At 39.7% G+C, this 19846-nt stretch overlaps 1 pseudogene across 1 annotated transcript in view; it reads left to right on the forward strand.

Annotated features, from left to right (window-relative positions):
* Nucleotides 1-19846, forward strand: part of LOC309552831 (A.superbus venom factor 1-like) — a 319818-nt pseudogene that overhangs the window by 112235 nt on the left and 187737 nt on the right. The window contains exon 14 of the transcript XR_014226164.1: nt 6242-6403. The product of XR_014226164.1 is annotated as an A.superbus venom factor 1-like (transcript). The remainder of the gene's footprint in view (nt 1-6241; nt 6404-19846) is intronic.

The raw sequence follows: 19846 nt of genomic DNA on the forward strand, positions 1-19846 counted from the left end.
GGGAATCCTATCAACAAATACAAGGCCAAACTCCCTAAATTGGTAAAGAGAGCAACTAAAGTTGAAATATTAAATAAGAAGGAAAGCACATACTTACTACCGGATGCGCCTAGGTTCTCGGTTATTTATCAATTGCCTAAAATCCATAAGCATAAAAACAACCCCCCTGGGAGACCTATAATAAGTGGGGTGGATTCTTTGTTTTCCAGGTTAGGTGAATATTTAGACTGCTTCTTTCAGCCTTTAGCACAACAGGGGCATTCCTATTTGGAAGATAGTAAGCATCTTATGGCAATGCTAAGTGACGTGGATGTGAGAGATGATGACGTATTGGTGAGCATAGATGTGAATTCACTCTATACAAATATTCAGCAACACCATGCTCTAGAAGCAGCAAAATGGGCTCTGGACACCACTGAGATAAAAAGAAAACAGAATTCCTTTTACAGGCATTAGACCTCGCCATGAGCCATAACTTTTTCTGGCATGAGAAGAAGTTTTATAGGCAGAAAATGGGAGTGGCCATGGGGGCTAAATATGCTCCGTCCATAGCCAATATTTTGATGAACAAATGGGAGGATGAAGCCATTTTTGCCAATAGACCCGCCCAACTCAGAATATACCGTAGGTATATAGATGACATTATCATCGTATGGAGGGGCTCACAAGACTCCCTTGCCAGATTCTTGACCTATATTAGTGAAAACCAATATGGTATCTCTTTTTCAGAAATGATAGAATCTACATCCATCAACTTTCTTGATTTGACAATATTTAAACATGACGGAAAGTTATTTACCCGCACTCATTTTAAGGATGTAGACAGAAATGGATACCTTCTGATGGGAAGTTGCTACCACCCCAAGTGGTTGAGTTCTGTCCCAAAAAGTCAAATGTTAAGAGTGAGGAGGAATTGCAATCTGGATAATGACTACAATCAACAAGCCAACATGCTAATTGAGAGGTTTAAAGAAAAAGGCCTTTAAATCTAAAGAGTTGTTGAATACCAAGGAAGTCATAGGCAAAACTGAGAGAAAGGAGTTTGTTCAAAGATAAATATACCAATGTGAGTGATTACGGCCTAGCTTTTATGACACGTTTTACACGGCAGTACAAACAGTTGGAGCAAATAATAAGAAAACATTGGTCATTGCTTTTAAAAGATGAAGTTTTAAACACTATTTTACCAGTTAAACCAAAGTTTATTTATACCAAACAAAAAACATTAAGAATGAAGTTGGCATATAATGTCATCAATCCTCCCTTTAAGACATGTACATTTTTAGATCAGGTTGGTTTTTTCAGTTGTGGCAAGTGCATGATATGTAGAACATCCAAACATTGCAAAAGAAAAATAACAGATTTTAGTTCACATGCTTATGGTAGGAAATATACCATTAATACGTTTATCACATGTGGGTCGACACATATCACATAACTACTTTTATGTCTATGTGGACTCCAATATGTAGGTAGGACCACCAGAGAACTAAGAATAAGACTGAGAGAACATGTGACCAACATAAAAAAAGGGTTCCGCTATCAGTTTGTCAAATCATTTTAGATTGGCACATGATTGTGATCCTAGTGGTTTGACATTCTGTGGCATTGACAGAGTGGAGGCTCATTGGAGGAGAGGGAATCTGAAAAAATCTATTTCACAAAATGAGACCCAGTGGATACATCGTTTGGGGACTCTCCACCCTCTGGGTCTCAACATCGATTTGAATTTGAACTGTTTTCTCTCCAACTGGTAATTTTATTACACGGGAGCACATCTTTTGTTTCTTACTTTTTTCACGTATCTATATATAATTTAACATTTTTTTTATGTATGTTTTTTACATTTTTTATTTATATATTTATTTTCATTTTTATTTTTAATTGTATTTTTTTATTTTATTTTTCATTTTTCATTTATTTTAATTTTTTTCAATGTTATTTTTTCATTTTTTATTTCCTTCTTTCCACTTCATTTTATTTATTTCCTTCCCTTTTTTGTTTGTTTTGTTTTTCCCAATTTCCTCTTTTTTCACATTTTATTCATGTTATTAGATAATATGATGTCATTTTAATTATCATGCATATCATATATGTCATGAGGCTTTTTGAAATTAATTCATTTGTGCAATATAATCATAGATATTCTATGTAATTGGTCCCATATATATATATATATATATATATATATATATATATATATATATATATATGTCTTGTGCTTCCTGTTTTTACCTTTGGGTACACGCATGTTATTGCAAACAGGAAGTGATGTAACTCTTAATCAGATTTACAATTCTATTGGCGCTCCAGTAACCATGGTATCCCTGGGAGCGGTATAAATTACATGGCCATGAGCGGAAGTGATGTCTTTGAAAACGCCCCCTTGTAGGCGGGCGAAACGTGTCCACGCACTTCCGGCAAACGGCAAATCACACGACATCACCTCCTGTACTCCGTTGAACGCATGCCGGCTGCATTCCTTGAAGAAGCTGTGATCGCCTTTGATGTGGATTCTTTGTCTTTTATATGCCTTTTATCTCCTATTTAACCCTATATTAAATAAAGCTATTTTACGGGTTTCACTATGTCAGCTTATTCCTTCCATTGAGTGACACCGGAGGGGGATTTACAGTGTTGGAGATCTATTGGTCCATTCATCCCTGAGGCTCTTTTGACCCATTGATCCCTTGGGTGACTCTGGAGAGGGATTTATTGTGTTGGAGATTTATTGGTCCATTCATTTCTAAGGCTCATTAACCCTTTGGCTCTGATAGCACTTTTTTTGGCATCAGCACTTTATTGAGCATGGCTGCACTTGGCATGGGACTTTTTTATAATTTGAATTGTCATATTGTGGACATTTATCATTGTCACGTTTTGCACTTTAGTACATATATTGAGCACTTTGCTTTTACTGTATATTATTATTAGATTTATTCCTAAATTAATTTTGGATCAAGCACTATTGCACTTTATGCACCCACATTTTATGATCCAGTTTGTATTCAGCACTATTGTACCTTATGGTTACTATTTTATATGAACTTATGTCATTCATACCTACATAATTCTTGTTATTTATACCACTGCAAGCACTGTTTTTTGGCACATTTATTCTACTGCAAATACTGCTACAACACTGGCTCCCCCTTTACTCTTCAGGGTTAACTCTGGCACCCCCTTTACTGTCACCGCTGCCTGGCTAGCTAGCTCCTGGATCCCTCTGAGCTTCTCCAGAGTGGTCCCCTCTCCTAGGCAGACCCCAGGGGCAGTTTGCAGTACGACTCAGAATGCTTTACTGAAACTCGTCCCCCTCAGCTCCACTGGTCCTCAGCGTATTGGATCCCTCTCTGCAGCTCACCTCAGCCCTGTATCCCCTCAGGCAAGCCGCCTGGGATACCTGATTCCTCTAGACAGGAGGAGAGGCAACTGTCACCTCCCTCCTAGGACTCTGCTTCCCGCCAAAGACAATCTGGCATGTGCCCCTCACAGACTTGTACCCTCTCCTAGAATGCTGTGTGGCAAAATCTGCCCTTCTGGGATAGATACAAGCCCTGGTGTGCTATTGGTCAGGTTTCCTACACTGCCCAATGAGAGCCCCATTGAGATACAGTGAGAAGACTCCCCAACACAACAAGCACACCTGAGAGCACATGTCAGCCTAGCTGAATAATATGGCCCTGCTGATAAGCAGCCAAGGCCCCACTATAATTTACCTAGCACCCAGCTTGGAGGGTGCTACACAGAGATGAAACAACTCATCTTACATAAGGTGTACCTGTTTATCTTCAGCATCCATTCAAAGTGCAAAGTTACACAGGATCTCTCAGCTCTGAAAGGCAGGGGCAGGGGCAGGGAGCTGAAGTTACATGAGTGATAAGAGCTCTGAGAGCTGATTGGAGGGAAGGGATCCCCCCATACAGCACACAGATACAGAGCTAAGGCTGTCAATCACAGGCTGTGCCCTCATCTGTCACCATTTTTCTCTTGTCAGGAAAGCTCATCAGTGACTCATGTTTATAGAAGAAGAACGAGGCAGCAGACAGAAGTGACTCTTAATGTTCTTGATTGAGACAAGTACACACTATAAATATGCTTCCATCATATTTTATGGTTTACAGGTTTGCAACCACTTGAAGGTTGTATTGGAGGAATATTTTCATAAAATCCTACCTCTTGCAAACTCTACTGTGCCAGTAGGGGACTAAGCCAAATTTAGAGCACACAGAGGCTGGTTGGCAAAATCCACCAAAATGTTACAATCTGACAAAATATTCTTGAGTTTTATTTTAAGATACTAACAAAAAGATTTATATGATCTATAAAAAATGTATAACCTGATTTGAAGAGATTAATGAAAGCATTAGCACTGAAGGTCCCAATGTTTTCCTATCAGCTTTATCTTTTTTAACTCATTTCAGTCCAGAAATATTTGTTGAATATTCATATGTGCAATTTCCTTTTGTTACACTCTTCCATCATATGCAGCACCTGTGGAGACTATAGACAGCCATGTTATCACACATTATACAGTTGGTCCACTTTTGCCACTATCAGGAAGCTGGTCCAGAGCAAAGGCATGTAGACAGAATGGGGTTGATTTGCTAAAGACGAATAGACTGTGCACTTTGCAAAGAGCAGTTGCATTCCGCAAGAGCAGTTACTCCACAGCTTAGTAAATTAGCAGATGCTCTGCTGACTTCTATTATCCAATCATGTGCAAGCAAAAATGGGTATTCTTTTCAAAGTGAAGCTTTACTCCATTTACTAAGCTCTGTAGCAGCTTTGTCTTTAGTAAATCATCCCCAATGTGTCTGGAAGAGGCTGGTGGAGATCAGCAGCACTGAGAAGCAAATAGCCGTGTCAAAAAAATTGTGTTTAAATAGTGCAAATAGTATTTTAATTTAAGAAAACATAACATTTCCTAATGCAAATATCAAAGGATCCTGGGAGCTACTATGACCAATACTAATTCAATCAAGCCAGCTGCAAGCACTGATCACCATCTCATACTAAAGTGTATAGTGCCATAAAAAACGACCTTAGTGCTGCGCTAAATAATATCAAATAAACAATCAAAAATTATTAAACAACAACTGCTAAAACCTCAGTTGTGACAAGTGTGTGCTATACTATAGATTACATGTGAATTCTTAATACTTGTGATATAATCAGATGCTTCTTTAACCTCCCTGGCAGTATGATTATGTCAGGAATTATGTACCAAAAGCGGTACAATTTTTTTCATGGAAATTTGGCGTTATGTATTATAGGCCTACAATTCTTAGTAATTACTGACTTAAACCTGACCAAAACAAGAGTCTAGTAGAAATCCCAGATGTGATAAATTTGAAACACAAACGCATGAATTATAATCTAATCAATAATATAATTTTATTATATAATATATATAATAAAATTATATTATTGATTAGATTATAATTCATGATTTATATATTATATATATATATGTGTGTGTATATATATATATATATATATATATATATATATATATATATATATATATATATATAAATGTGTTATGTGTTTGTGTTTTGTGCAACGTTTGAATTTCCCTCACAGTTCCGCTCCCATGCAGCATTGCTGCTGCAGGGAACGGAACTAGGAAGTCATCACACCGACGGACGAGCAGCGGGACTCTCGGCTGGCAGTCACAGCAATGAGAGATCATCGCTGGATTGCCAGGAGAAGGTAAGAGACACCGCTGTGCGCTCTGCACATCTACCCCGAGCGTGACTTGGGGATACCGATCCTAGTCTAAAAAATCCACCCCGAGTCACGCTCGGGGATACCGCCAGGGAGGTTAAATACATAAAGTCCACAACTTTGCAAATTTTATGTAAATAAATTGTGATGATCCTCACAATATATGTACATAAAATTTGCATAGTTGTGGACTTTATGTTTTTAAAGAAGCATCTGATTATATCACAAGCATTAATAATTTACATGTTATCTATAATATAGCACACACTTGTCACAATTGAGGTTTTGGCAGCTGTTGTTTATTAATTTTTGATTGTTTTATAATATTATTTAGCCCAGCACTAAGGTTTGTTTTATTATACCATTTCCTAATGATACACAGTGCTTTAGCAAACTAAATGTCATATGATTATGTCTTATATCTACTTTACCATATTGATGATTGTGTGATAACAGGGCACTTTTGTTAAATGTTTTGCAATACGAATAAAACGTGGCTTATGTCTCACAGCTGACAGTGTCAGGTGAAAAAGATCGGGACAATGCGGTTCAACAACCTGGAGCTGCTATGAAACTTAGACTGAAAGCTGACCACAAGGCCAGTGTGGGACTGGTAGCTGTGGATAAAGGAGTTTACGTGTTAAATAGCAAATATAAGATATCCCAGACCAAGGTAAGCTGATGTTAATAGGCAATTGTATTTGTTATGATAATCAAAATATAAATTAGAGATTGTGAAGAATATAATTAAGATCTGAGATCTTTATCCAACTAAAATGGTGGTTATGATGGGGATAATGAATCAAAGTGCTTATACTTGTGATGATGATGAGGACCTTGTGGTGGTAGATGTAATGACGCTGATAACAATTAACAAATGAAGACAAGAAAAAGGTGATGATGATGATAAGGAAGAGAAACTTGTTGAAGACTAATTATGGTTCATTTTAAAACTGGTGATTGGGGCAATAAAGACTTTTGGGATAGTGTATTTTCTGGGGAAAGGCAGCCAAAAGTCATGGCTCACCGACTGATGGTTCTGATGAAGAGTTTGATGGGGCAGTGATTAAGTGTGATCGAACTTTTGAAAAGTTCGGTTCGGCCAGAACATCCGAACTTCCCGAAAGTTCGGCCCGGATTTCAGAACCCCATTGAAATCAATGGGACCCGAACTTCGGTAATCAAAAAACACCATTTTGAAGCCCCAAAACCCAATAAATGCCCCTAAAAAGTGCCTAGGGTTCTGGGTCATGCCCCATTAACTATTAATCACACAAAAAAAAGTTCTTAAAAATTGTCATTTTTGATAAAAAAAGCCAATTATTGAAAAATTAAAAAAAAAAGAGATTTTTTGATTTTTACTTTGGATTTAGTATCTGGGGGGTCTAAAATGTGTGCATGTGAAGTTTCAGCTCTGTAGCATGTCCAGAACCATGAAAAAAAAAAGATACATTTTCAGTAGAACAGGGATGTGGTTCGGGAGCCTCCTTTAACTTTAACACCTATATGATCTTTTTTTCTGGTTCTGGACATGCTACAGAGCTGAAACTTCACAGGTACACCTTTTAGACCCCCCAGACACAAAATCACACAAAAAAAGTTCTTAAAAATTGTCATTTTTGATAAAAAAAAAGCCAATTATTGAAAAATTAAAAAAAAAAATAAAATAAAAAAAAAGAGATTTTTTGATTTTTACTTTGGATTTAGTATCTGGGGGGTCTAACAAGTGTACATGTGAAGTTTCAGCTCTGTAGTATGTCCAGAACCCCCCAAAAATTAGCATTTTATTATAATTTTTATTAGAACAGGAATACGGCTTCTCTACGGCGTTTTTTCTTGCATTTATCGGGCATTTTTGGAGGCAGGCATGACTTTTTTTGGATTTAGTGTCTGGGGGGGTCTAAAAAGTGTACCTGTGAAGTTTCAGCTCTGTAGCATGTCCAGAACCAGAAAAAAGATAATTTTTCAGTAGAGCAGGGATGGTGGGACCCCTCTTTTACACTTATATGATCTTTTGTTTGGGGTTCTGGACATGCTACAGAGCTGAAACTTCACAGGTACACCTTTTAGACCCCCCCAGACACAAAATCACACAAAAAAAGTTCTTAAAAATTGTCATTTTTGATAAAAAAGCCAATTATTGAAATATTAAAAAAAAAAATAAAATAAAAAAAAAAAAAGAGATTTTTTGATTTTTGGATTTAGTATCTGGGGGGTCTAAAAGGTGTACATGTGAAGTTTCAGCTCTGTAGCATGTCCAGAACCATAAAAAAAAAGATTGTTTGTATTAGAAAACTTTAAGCACAGGAATATGGCTTCTCTGCTGTAACACCTTGCCGGTTTAATAGAAGGCATTTTTTTGGGTTCTTTGCAGTCAGGAAAATCATCTGAACTTGTGTATAGTGGTACTGTGCACAAGTTCTGATGTTTTGCCTGCCTCCAAAACCCCCCAAAAAAAGCCAGCAAAAACACACCTGGGCATTTTTTTTTTGACGCTAGCGTTTTTTTTGGCATTTTTTGGGGTTCTTTTGAGGCAGGCAAAACATCTGAACTTGTGTATAGTGGTATATATACACACATACATATATTTATATACACACCTAGACATATATAGGTGTGATAGTAGCAGAAATATATGCTTGCGCTAATGAAATCATTTACAGTAATATATTTCTGCTACTATCACACCTATATATGTCTAGGTGTGTATATAAATATATGTATGTGTGTATATATACCACTATACACAAGTTCTGATGTTTTGCCTGCCTCCAAAACCCCCCAAAAAATGCCAGCAAAAACACACCTGGGCATTTTTTTTTTGACGCTAGCGTTTTTTTGGCATTTTTTGGGGTTCTTTTGAGGCAGGCAAAACATCTGAACTTGGGTATAGTGGTATATATACACACATACATATATTTATATACACACCTAGACATATATAGGTGTGATAGTAGCAGAAATATATGCTTGCGCTAATGAAATAATTAACACTAATATATTTCTGCTACTATCACACCTATATATGTCTAGGTGTGTATATAAATATATGTATGTGTGTATATACACCACTATACACATGTTCAGATGTTTTGCCTGCCTCAAAAGAACCCCAAAAAATGCCAAAAAAAACGCTAGCGTCAAAAAAAAAAAAATGCCCAGGTGTGTTTTTGCTGGCATTTTTTGGGGGGTTTTGGAGGCAGGCACAACATCAGAACTTGTGCACAGTACCACTATACACAAGTTCAGATGTTTTTCCTGACTGCAAAGAACCCAAAAAAATGCCTTCTATTAAACCGGCAAGGTGTTACAGCAGAGAAGCCATATTCCTGTGCTTAAAGTTTTCTAATACAAACGATCTTTTTTTTTATGGTTCTGGACATATGGTTCTGGACATGCTACAGAGCTGAAACTTCACATGTACACTTTTTAGACCCCCCAGATCTGAAATCCAAAAATCAAACCTAAAAATCAAAAAATCTCTTTTTTTTTTATTTTATTTTTTTTTCAATAATTGGCTTTTTTATCAAAAATGACAATTTTTAAGAACTTTTTTTGTGTGATTTTGTGTCTGGGGGGTCTAAAAGGTGTACCTGTGAAGTTTCAGCTCTGTAGCATGTCCAGAACCCCCAAAAAAGATCATATAAGTGTAAAAGAGGGGTCCCACCATCCCTGCTCTACTGAAAAATGATCTTTTTTCTGGTTCTGGACATGCTACAGAGCTGAAACTTCACAGGTACACTTTTTAGACCCCCCAGACACTAAATCCAAAAAAAGTCATGCCTGCCTCCAAAAATGCCCGATAAATACAAGAAAAAGCGCCGCCGTAGAGAAGCCGTATTCCTGTTCTAATAAAAATTATAAGAAAATGCTAATTTTTGGGGGGTTCTGGACATGCTACAGAGCTGAAACTTCACATGTACACTTTTTAGACCCCCCAGATACTAAATCCAAAGTAAAAATCAAAAAATCTCTTTTTTTTTTTTATTTTATTTTTTTTAATTTTTCAATAATTGGCTTTTTTATCAAAAATGACAATTCTTAAGAACTTTTTTTGTGTGATTTTGTGTCTGGGGGGTCTAAAAGGTGTACCTGTGAAGTTTCAGCTCTGTAGCATGTCCAGAACCAGAAAAAAAAAGGATTGTTTGTATTAGAAAACTTTGAGCACAGGAATATGGCTTCGCTGCTGTAACACCTTGCCGGTTTCAAAGCAGGCATTTTTTTGGGTTCTTTGCAGTCAGAAAAAACATCTGAACTTGTGTATAGTGGCACTGTGCACAAGTTCAGATGTTTTGCCTGCCTCCAAAACCCCCCAAAAAATGCCAGCAAAAACACACCTGGGCATTTTTTTTTTTGACGCTAGCGTTTTTTTGGCATTTTTTGGGGTTCTTTTGAGGCAGGCAAAACATCTGAACATGTGTATAGGGGGTATATATAGGCATATATGTCTGAATATATACCCCTAGACATATATAGGTGTGATAGTAGCAGAAATATATTACTGTAAATGATTTCATTAGCGCAAGCATTTATTTCTGCTACTATCACACCTATATATGTCTATATATACCCCCTATACACATGTTCAGATGTCATGTCTGACATCAAACATGTCCTCAAAAAAGCACTGGCAGTGGCAGCCCCTGCAGCATAAAAAATGCTAGGCTGGTGAGAAGCCATAATGGTGTCCCGAAGCTATTCAGAGAAATGATCATTTCTCTATAGCGGTCACTCTGCTATGGAGGGGTTTTGTCACCCTGCCATAGCAGTCACTGCCAGTTAACCCTACACTACACTACGGTCCCCTGACACTTAACACTTTCCCTACAGAAACTAAATTTTTGAAGCTGACTTAAGTGTAAAGGAGCACTCTAACTACACTAGATATCCCTTTCCTCACACTAAAAATAGCTAAATGACACTTTTAAAGTAAAATTAACAGAACTGCTTCCACTCTCTTCCATGTCCAGTATAACAATGCTGGGAATATGGCGGGGGCGATCTTATATACTGGGGGGCGTATTCACTAATGATTTCTAGGGACCCCCTAGTCACTCCAATCACATTCCTAGCATTCTCCTGCCCCCTCAATTGGCTTTTGCTAATGGTTCTGGTCCAATCACGGGCTTTTAAAGCCCATTTCCTGAAGCATTGCATTTTGGGCGGTTCTGGTTGCCGAATTCCGAACTTTTTGGGCAAAAAGTTCTAAATTCGGCCGAACTTCGAACACCCAATGTTCGGGCCGAACCGATGGTGGACCCGAACCGTTCGATCATCCCTAGCAGTGAGGAGGATGAGGGTGATGATGATGGTAGGGATGATGAGAAGTTTGATAGGGGCAATTGTGATAATAAAGACAGTGATGCTGCTGGTAAGGATGATTGGGGAAATTTGGTGTCCCATTGGAAGATTTCCCCTCTTTAAGTGTTCTAAGCCAACCTAAAACTTGGGATTTTCTTTTACTTTCACTTTTAATAATAACAGTAAATATAGAGGGTAAATCTCCCTAATGGGGGCACAGACAGGTTTTCTAATCCCTCTCTACTCTCTCAAAACTATTATATTTTAATGGTGAAGGTGATGAAGGTAATAGTGTTGATACTGATGAACAGTTTTATGATGGTGGCAGGGGTAGTGATAAAGACCAAGTGATTATGAAGGTGATGAGGATGATGAGTGTTTGATGATAATGGTGTTAGTCAGGGCTTTTTTTCAGCGGGAACGCGGGGGGAACGCAGTTCCGGCACCTCCAGCACTGACTGTATGTAATGGTAAGGGGTTCAAGGTCTATTGATGCTATCTTCTGGGGGGATCTATTGCTGCTGGAGGGGATCTACTTTTGTGTGGTGGGGAGGGGTGTGTAGTGTTGCTTAGGAGGTCTATTGTTGTTGTTGGATCTACTGTTGCTGGGGGGTCCTATGTTGCTGGGGGTCAGTTGTTGCTGGAAGGGATCTAGTGATGCTAGCTGCAGGAAAATCTGTTGTTGCTGCTGGGGGTCTATTGTTGCTAGGGGAGGGGGTATTTTGTTGCCAGTGATACATTGTTGCTGCTGGGGATCTTTTGTTGCTGGGGAAGGGGGTATTTCATTCCAGGTGGTTCATTGTTGCTGGGGGGGGCTATTGTTGCTGGCTGTATGTGTTGTTTTTCTTCTTATTAATAACAAATTCCATACAAATTATGTAGTACCACAATTGTTATATGGTTCTGTATTCTCTAAAAGGAGCAGTACTTGGGAGGTGGGTAGGGGGTGGAACCAAGGAATGGTGCAGGAGGTGGGAAGGGGGCAGAGACAAGGGGTGACTCGGAAAGGGGAGTTCCTGCACCTATTGTCTGAGAAAAAAAGCCCTGGTGTTAGTGATAGGGAAGAGGGTTGTGATGAAGGTGATGATAATGGAGAGGCAACTGTTGGTGATACTGCTGATGAGGAAGAGTATGAGGATAATAGTTGAAGCTACAAAATGGTGTAATGCTGGTGGTGATGAAGAGGGTGATGATGAAAGTGATGTTTATGATTAGGGATGATCGAACATTGACTGTTCGAGGTTCGGCCGAATTTAGAACTTTTTGCTGAAAAAGTTCGGAATTCGGCAACCAGAACCGACCAAAATACAATGGGCCAGGAAATGGGCTTCAAAAGCCCGTGATTGGACCAGAACCATCAGTAAAAGCCAATTGAGGGGGCAGGAGAATGCTAGGAATGTGATTGGAGTGACTAGGGGGTCCAGAGGCCAATCATTAGTGAATACGCCCCCCAGTATATAAAATAGCCCCCGCCAAATTTCTACCATTTTAATACAGGGACATGGAAGAGAGTGGAAGCAGTTCTGTTACTTCTGCTTCAAAGTGTCATTTAGCAATTATTAGTGTGAGGAAAGGGATATCTAGTGTAGTTAGGGTGCTATTTTCCACTTTAGTTAGCTTCAAAAATCAAGTTTCTGTAGGGAAAGTGTTAAGTGTAAGGGGACCGTAGTGTAGTGTAGGGTTAACTGACTCTGACTGCTATGGCAGGGTGACAAAACCCTTCCATTTCAGGGTGACCGCTATAGAGAAAAGATCGTTTTCTCTTATGTGACTTTCAGAGCAGTGATATGGCTTCTCCCCTGTCAGCCTGCTTTTTGCTGCAGGCATTTATAGGGCTTTTTTGAGGACAAGTTTGGAGTCAGGCATGACATCTGAACTTGTGTATAGGGGTATATATACACACACATGTATGTATATATACACCTACACATATATAGGTGTGAAAATAGCAGAACACTATGTTTGCGCTAATGAAATAATTAACAGGCATATGGCTCCGCTCCTTTCACACCTATATGTGTGTATGTGTATAATACATATAAGTGTGTGTGTATATATATACCCCTATACCAGTGTTAATTTAGTCGACTAAAAACGACTAAAACGTTTTCGTCGACTAAATTAACACAATTTTAATCGACTAAAATACGACTAAAACTAAAACAATTCAGGAGACTAAAATACGACTAAAACTAAAATGGAATTTTAGTCTTAAGACTAAAATACGACTAAAACTAAAATGGCATTTTAGTCAAAAGACTATAACTAAAACTAAATCGAAATTTGCTGCCAAAATTAACACAGGTACATGCTCAAAGCTTAATACCATTAAAAATAACATATTAGATTTTTCACTCCAGGACCAGCAGTAGTATATAATGAGTTTGGAAATTGTAGAGAAATGCATTACAAATTACAACTGAACTACACCCATTCGATTATAGATGACTAAAATGAGTTTTAGTCGACTAAAATGTAGGACGTTTTAGTCGACTAAAATGTAGGACGTTTTAGTCGACTAAAATGTAGGACGTTTTAGTCGACTAAAATGTAGGACTTTTTAGTCGACTAAAATGTAGGACGTTTTAGTCGACTAAAATGTAGGACGTTTTAGTCGACTAAATACGACTAAAACTAAAACACTTGCAGAAGACTAAAATGGGACTAAAACTAAAATGCCATTTTAGTCCTAAGACTAAGACTAAAACTAAGTTGAAATTTGCTGCCAAAATTAACACTGCGGCCTATACACAAGTTCAGATGTTTTGCCTGACTCCAAAGACCCACAAAAAATGCCCAAAAAAACGCCTGCGCCAAAAAAAAAAAAAAAACGCCCAGGTGTGTTATTGCAGGCTTTTTTTGGGGGCATTTTTTTGAGGTCTTTGGAGTCAGGCAAAACATCTGAACTTGTGTATAGGGGTTGTGACAGGAAGTCAGGTAAATCTGTGGATGTAGTCACAGACAGGAGATACATTTCCACCTGGTTTAGAAAATTCACCAATTACTATAGGGTGTCGGCTGCAAAGGCAGCAGGAAGGTGTAAAGAAGTTGAAAACCATTCAGCTGTTCGGAATGAGGAAGTTAAGGCCTCTATAATTCGTCCAAAGGAAGTCTATGGATTGCTGCCTCCTGACGCTGTGTGAAGCTGGGGAGAGGAGGACAGTCAGATGTGTGCCTCCCGATGCTGTGTGAAGCATGGGAGAAGAATTGCTGCCTCCTGACGCTGTGTGAAGCTGGGGAGAGGAGGACAGTCAGATGTGTGCCTCCTGACACTGTGTGAGCATGGGAGAAGACCTCCTGGAGCGATGTGCGCTGAGGAGGGTAAAAAAGTGTGAAGACTTCTCAAGGTGAGAAAATGAACTATTTCTATGTGGAAGAAATAAATGAACTGTTTGCTATGTGAAGAGACAAGCAAAAGGACATTTTCAATGTGAAGAGGAAAAGGGACATGATCAATGGACATTTGTTGTGTGAAGAAAAAACATGGACTATTGAGTGTCTGCTGTAGGATCAGCAAAGTTTGCCCAACAGTAGGTTGGAGACAGACTCCGTAGGTAGGTTCCTGTATGTGAGAAGGTGGCCGCCCACAGTGGCAAGGATTTATTTTGTCTTTATTTTATTTTGGATGTTTTTGACGCTTGCGGTCTGGTGAAGAAAATTGCATGAATAAACCAAACTGTTGTTTGCAACCACTTCTCGGCTATCTCCCTGTGTAACTAACCCCCCCAAGGGGTCATTCACACTCACCACCGAGCTAATCAATCTCACATATGGTGGAGGTATGCAGTGGGCAGAAGCAGAGATCCCTGCAAAGAAGTGCATATGTTCTATGAACTTTGTCTGGTGCATGAGATTGCACAATCTGTGTGTGCAGGAGAGGAGATCCTGAAAGAAAAAAAAAATACTTGTTTTAAAGAGACAGTGGTCTCAAAATTTTTGATGGACTTTGTTGTGTCTGGTGCATGAGACTGCACAAACTGTGTCTGCAGGAAAGGAGATCCTGCAAGAGAGAGAAAAGCTACTGTCTTTAAAGAGACAGTGGTCTCAAAGTTTTTTGCTGGACTGTGAAAAATGTATTGTGGAGTAATTGAAGATGGGGCGGTCAAAACGCCTGAAAGATGCAAAGATAGCTGAAATGAGAGACCGGATTCTATGGATGGAGGGGATGTTACCGCCTGAACGAGCCCCATCCATGCCTGAACAGAATCTGCTAAAGAGAAAGGTTGTTGTCCCTAGCAACACTGAGGCAAATGCGGATTTTCAGCTGAGCTTTTCAGCTCAATAACAGGCTCACCAAGAGAGCATGGCAGGCTGGAAACAGAGACGCCAGCAGCAAACGGAGGCAATCGGTTTGGAGGAAACTGAGTATGTGTGCAGGGCTGAGCTGGATGCCTTGCAATGGAAAATGGAAGAAAAGGAACACGCCCTGGAGTTGCTTAGGATAGAGCATAGAAACATGCAGGCTCAGGTGTTACAGTGGGAAGAATCCACTGCTCTTCTTTTTTCCGAGTTGCACAAACGTAGAGAGACTATAATGGAGAAAGATGCCATCCTCATGGAAAAGGAAATTGAAATTCAGACTTTGCAGAAGCAAAGTATGGGTGAAATGTTGGAGTTGCGTAATCAGCTGGGAAAAAGTCTTCAGTCTTTGGAAGCTACAAAAATAGACCTGCAGGAGGCGCAGGAACAGAATGTCGCTCTGAAAACGACATTGTCTCTCAGCGACAAGGAGAAAAATGCGAGAGAGGCTAAATTACTGAGTACTGTGTATGAGCTCACCACTTTGAGCAATGTGGTAGATGAATTGCGTACGGACAGTGAAAGTTGGAAAGATGAAGCCCAACGTGTCCAGCAGCAGTTAAAGGAGAAAGAAGCCTGTGTGGCAGAATTACAGTCTCATTCCCAGAAACTAGCCAATGAGGTGAGGGCTCTTATGCAGGGAAAAGGAGATTCTGAACACAAGAGAAAAAAAGTAGAGGCACAGCTGCAGGAATCACAAGTCAAAGTGTCAGAAGGTGACCAATTGTGTGCTAAGCTGTCAGAGAAGGTAAACCGACTGCAGGTTGAGTTGGACAATGTTACAAATCAGCTTTCTCAAGCAGACAGCAAATCTAGAGAAATTGCCAAAGATTTCTCTATCGTGGAATCGCAGCTGCAAGACACTCAGGAACTCTTACAGGAAGAGAGGTGTCAAAGGCTGAGTTTTATCACAAAGCTCAAACAAATGGAAGATGAGAAAAATGGCTTCCTGGAACAATTAAAAGAGGAGGAGGAAGCCAAGAAAAATCTATCAGAGCAAGTCGTAACACTGCAAGCTCAAATCCTGGATATAAAAAAATGCATGGAAGAAAGCGTTGGTTCATTAGAGAATGTTGAAAATGTGAAAAAGAAGTTGGATCAGATGCTTGGTGAGGAGAAGACTGTGTCTGCAAAATATGCAGAAGAACACGACCGTGCAGAAGCGGAGGTGCGTGATAAAGAGAGCAAAGCCCTGTTCTTGGCTCGCTCCTTGGAGGAAGCTCTAGAGTGTAAGGTTGAACTAGAAAGAGTTAACAAACAGCTGTGTACAGAAATGGAAGATTTGGTCAGCTCCAAGGATGATGTTGGGAAAAGCGTTCAGGAGCTAGAAGAGTCTAAGCGAGCCTTAGAACAGCAAGTAGAAGAGATGAAGATTCCGTTGCAGGAACTTGAAGAGGAATTATAGGCAACAGAGGATCTGTCCCAAAGAAGGGATAGTGTGCCTGATGCAGTTTATAAAAGGATCAGTGTTTTGGGGTCTGTCCTGAGTGAGCATCAGAAATTTGATGACATGTTGCTTGAATCACCCCTTTGGAATAAACCGTTCCTTCAAAAACTTCAAGCACTGGAAAATGTATCATTAGAACTTTAGCAAACAAAGGAGTTGTGTAAGAAATGTGATGATTTCTCAGTTCAGGCTGAAAACCTAGTGGAGAAAACTAAAGCAAGTGTTATAAAGCTTGGAGAAAAAAGCAAACACCACCTAGTGGAGAAAACTAAGGCTGTTGGTGAAAACGTGAAGCAAATGAATAAGTGCCTTTCAGGGAGTGTTTCCAAGATGGAACTGGTGAAAGACAGGTGGCAGAAGTTTGATCGTGATCTTGGGATACATTCCATGTGGAGTTCAGATAAAGAAGAGGAGCTACAAGGGAAAAGTAATGCAGTGCATTGAAGAAACCTGTAATAGACTGTGTTGCAGTTCCATGCTTCTTCACTGATGCAGAGAGGAGGTCTGTAATGGATACCACCCAGATCGCTGGGTTCAACTGTCTACGGCTAATTAATGAAGCTACTGCCTTTGACCCATATGATGGTGGAAGGAAAGTTGATAAAGTACAGACATTTCTTGGAACAAAGCCAAGTGAAGCAGAGGTTCTCAAGTTTTTGTGGAAATCATTTATTGATTGCAGAGAGCAAGCTAAGCTCAAGAATGTTGAAGACATTAAGACTAGCACAATTGAGTTGCCTATGGATCACGGTCCTCCATGGTGGATAGGACAGACGGTTATGCAGGACAAACTTGAGAAGGAGCGAAATGATGCCAAAAATGCAGTTGAAGAATGTGTATATGAGATAAGAGACAAACTGTGTGGCATTTAGGAGAAATCTGTCAATGAAGATGACAGAAACAGTTTCATCCTGAAGCTTGAAGATACAGAGAATTGGCTATATGAAGATGGAGAGGATCAGCCAAAACAAGTGTATATAGACAAGCTAACAGACTTAAAGAAAGAGCCACCCCTACAAGCATTTCAACAAAGGTTAGCAGTTGTTAATGAACCGGGGAGGGAAATAAATTCATATCAGCATGAAAGACAGTGGCTGAATGAAAAAGCAAAGCAGATTGCTCAGAAGGATGTATCTCTGGCAGCTGAAGCAGACAGAGAGTCGAATGGACTGAACATTATTTGGGAAGATACTAGGAGGCTTATCAGTGAGAGTCAAGAGAAGTGCCTGACACGTGCGTGCCTGGAAAACTGTGTCCCAACCCTAGGGTTGAAACAAGAGGGGGGGGGTATGTGACAGGAAGTCAGGTAAATCTGTGGATGTAGTCACAGACAAGAGATACATTTACACCTGGTTTAGAAAATTCACCAATTACTATAGGGTGTCGGCTGCAAAGGCAGCAGGAAGGTGTAAAGAAGTTGAAAACCATTCAGCTGTTCAGAATGAGGAAGTTAAGGCCTCTATAATTTGTCCAAAGGAAGTCTATGGATTGCTGCCTCCTGACGCTGTGTGAAGCTGGGGAGAGGAGGACAGTCAGATGTGTGCCTCCCGATGCTGTGTGAAGCATGGGAGAAGAATTGCTGCCTCCTGACGCTGTGTGAAGCTGAGGAGAGGAGGAAAGTCAGATGTGTGCCTCCCAATGCTGTGTGAAGCATGGGAGAAGAATTGCTGCCTCCCGATGCTGTGTGAAGCTGGGGAGAGGAGGACAGTCAGAGGTGTGCCTCCTGACGCTGTGTGAGCATGGGAGAAGACCTCCTGGAGCGATGTGCGCTGAGGAGGGTAAAAAAGTGTGAAGACTTCTCAAGGTGAGAAAATGAACTATTTCTATGTGGAAGAAATAAATGAACTGTTTGCTATGTGAAGAGACAAGCAAAGGGACATGTTCAATGTGAAGAGCAAAAGGGACATGATCAATGGACATTTGTTGTGTGAAGAAAAAACATGGACTATTGAGTGTCTGCTGTAGGATCAGCAAAGTTTGCCCAACAGTAGGTTGGAGACAGACTCCGTAGGTAGGTTCCTGTATGTGAGAAGGTAGCCGCCCACAGTGGCAAGGATTTATTTTGTGTTTTATTTTATTTTGGACGTTTTTGACGCTTTCAGTCTGGTGAAGAAAATTGCATGAATAAACCAAACTGTTGTTTGCAACCACTTCTCGGCTATCTCCCTGTGTAACTAACCCCCCCAAGGGGTCATCCACACTCACCACCGAGCTAGTCCCCTCACAGGGTATATATACACACACATGTATGTATACACATATATAGGTGTGAAAGTAGAGGAGCCATATGCCTGTTAATTATTTCATTAGTACAAGCATAGTGTTCTGCTATTTTCACACCTATATATGTGTATGTGTATATAGACATACATGTGTGTGTATATATACCCCTATACACAAGTTCAGATGTCATGCCTGACTCCAAAGACCACAAAAAATGCCCAAAAAAAACGCCTGCGCCAAAAAAACGCCCAGGTGTGTTACTGCAGGCTTTTTTTTGGGCATTTTTTTGTGGTCTTTGGAGTCAGGCATGACATCTGAACTTGTGTATAGGGGTATATATACACACACATGTATGTCTATATACACATATATAGGTGTGAAAATAGCAGAACGAAAATAGCAAAACACTATGCTTGCGCTAATGAAATAATTGACAGGCATATGGCTCTGCTACTTTCACACCTATATATGTGTATGGGTATATATACCCCTATACACAAGTTCAGATGTTTTGCCTGACTCCAAAGACCCCAAAAAAATGCCCCCAAAAAAAAGACTGCAATAACACACCTGGGTGTTTTTTTTTTTGGCGCAGGCATTTTTTTGGCATTTTTTGTGGGTCTTTGGAGTCAGGCAAAACATCTGAACTTCTGTATAGGGGTATATATACACACACACTTATATGTATTTATACACATACACACATATAGGTGTGAAAGGAGCGGAGCCATATGCCTGTTAATTATTTCATTAGCGCAAGCATAGTGTTATGCTATTTTCACACCTATATATGTGTAGGTGTATATATACATATACGTGTGAGTATATATACCCCTACACAGAAGT

This window comes from Pelophylax lessonae, assembly GCF_965119305.1.
Source record: "Pelophylax lessonae genome assembly, chromosome: 4".
Taxonomy (NCBI): Eukaryota; Metazoa; Chordata; class Amphibia; order Anura; family Ranidae; genus Pelophylax; species Pelophylax lessonae.